This window comes from Propithecus coquereli, unplaced genomic scaffold (genome assembly GCF_000956105.1).
Source record: "Propithecus coquereli isolate 6110/MARCELLA unplaced genomic scaffold, Pcoq_1.0 Scaffold70, whole genome shotgun sequence".
In the NCBI taxonomy this organism is placed as follows: domain Eukaryota; kingdom Metazoa; phylum Chordata; class Mammalia; order Primates; family Indriidae; genus Propithecus; species Propithecus coquereli.
The window spans coordinates 3408770-3411008 of record NW_012153063.1 but is presented as its reverse complement, the minus strand read 5'-3'; positions in this window follow the sequence as shown (position 1 = coordinate 3411008).

Sequence of the window (2239 nt, the reverse complement as noted above, 5' to 3'; positions counted from 1 at the left end):
CTCTCTGATGCCTGTTCTGTCCCTATATCTTCTCTCTCTGACTCTGACCCTCCTGCTTTCCTCTTATAAGGACCCTTGTGATTACATTGGGCCTATCGGATAATTTAGGATAATCTCCCTCTCCGTCTCAAAATCCTTGACTAAATCATGTCTGTAACATTCCTTTTACCATGTAAAATAACATATTAACAGGTTCTGTGGATTAGCACGTGGACATCGTTGGGAGAACCATTATTTTACCTATCACAATTCTGTACCCAGATTCACCAGTTTCTAACTTTTTGCCGTATTTTCTCTACAGTTCTCACTCTTACTCTCTCATGGTCTCTCTGTCTCTCTCTTACAATATACATTAGCATTTATCACAGCATTTATCAAATCTACCTCATAATAATCTAGTGTGTGTTTCATAAGAACTAGGATACATAACCATAGTATAATTAAAATATTCAGGAAATGTAACATTGATATAATGCTTTAATCTGTAGTCCATGTTCCAGTTTTGTCTATTATCCTAATAGTGATGTGTTATGGAACTTTTCTCCCTTTAGTACAGGTTCATGCATTATGTTTTGTTGTCATGTCTCTTTATATTCCTTTAATCTGACATGGATCTTCAGCCGTTCCTTATATTTTATGCTACTGAAGAACAGAGACCATATATTTTATGGACCATGCATCACTTTGTGTTTTTCTGAGGATTCCTCACATTTAGATCCTGTTAAGCATCCCCAGACAGAAAACTACAAAACTCATCTGTCCTTCTCAAAGTGTCACAGAGGAATAGAATATCCACGTGTCCTTCATTTATGATATTACAGTCATTATCAGGATTTTTAGCATAATAGTACATACAATCGTATTTACAACATTCAAGTGTGAAATACGATCAGCTTCGACAAATACATACATTTACGTAAACAATCATCACAATTGAGAAATGGGACACCTCCAGCACCCTCCACAATCGCCTCCTACACCTCAGGAGGCAACCATCACCCCCATCCCTTGCCCCTGGTATCCTTCCACTACGGTTTCTCACTATAGCTTTGTCTTTTTTAGAATTTCACAAAAATAAAATCATATAGCACATGGGCATTTCTTCCGGGCTTCTTTCACTTAGCATAATGTTCTTGAGATTTATCCACATTTGGGCATCTAGTAGTAGCTTAGTTTGTTTTTGTTTTTGTTTTTTGCTGAGTAATATTCCATTGTATTGATATGCCACAATTTATTAATCCATTAACCAGTTAAACATTTCATTTATTATTTATTTTGGTATTATAAGTAAAGTTGCTATAAACATTCAAGTGCAATTCTTTGTGTGGAAATATTTGTTCATTTCTGTAAGATAAATACCTCAGAATGGAATTTCTGAGTTGTATTATAAGTAAACATTTACCTTTATCAGAAAAAGCCAAACTGCTTCCCAAATTGGCTGTAATAGTTTGCATTCCTACTAGATAGGTATGAGAGTGATAATGGTTCCAATCCTCAGCAGCAATTGCTATGGATAGTGTCCATCTTTTAAAATTTTAGTTATACAAAAATCCATACCTGATATCTGTAACAGCTTAATTAGTAATTGCCAAGAATGGCATACAAGGGAACTCTTCCTGTGATGGAAATAACCTGTATGTCCATTTGCTGGTAATTACCTGAGTGTATATATTTGTCAAATCTCACCAAAATGTATATTTAAAATTGGTGCATTTTCTTGGATTATAACCGTTCCTCAATAAACTTCACTGAAAAATGCTCTAATCATTTTTAAGATCGATTGCTGTATGGAAGGAGATTTTAAAGGGGCTGGAAAGAAGTGGCTTAGTAAGGAAAATAGAATTATTAAAAGCCACAAGTACTTCAATTTCCTAATGTTCAGTTTAATGAGCAGTGCCAATTTGATAGGGGCTTCAAGAGCATTTATATAACTTTGACTCTCATTTTTCCTTACCATAATTTTCTAAAAAAAATGAAAATTTCTGCCTCCTGGAGAGATAAAGCAGAGAGCTAGTGCAAACGCATAACTTCATACTGGGTTGATTCATATCTTTTACGGAACAAATTATTTTTTCAACATGCAGTTACTTTTATTTGGAAAGTCAGTACCTATTGAATTATTTTTGTTATATAGTACATTATCATCATGAAATTCTGTGTTTTATTTAAGTCACAAGCATTTATTTCTTCTGAACGCAACAATCACTCTGACTGAAGGGCAAAGAAAGTCACAGTACTC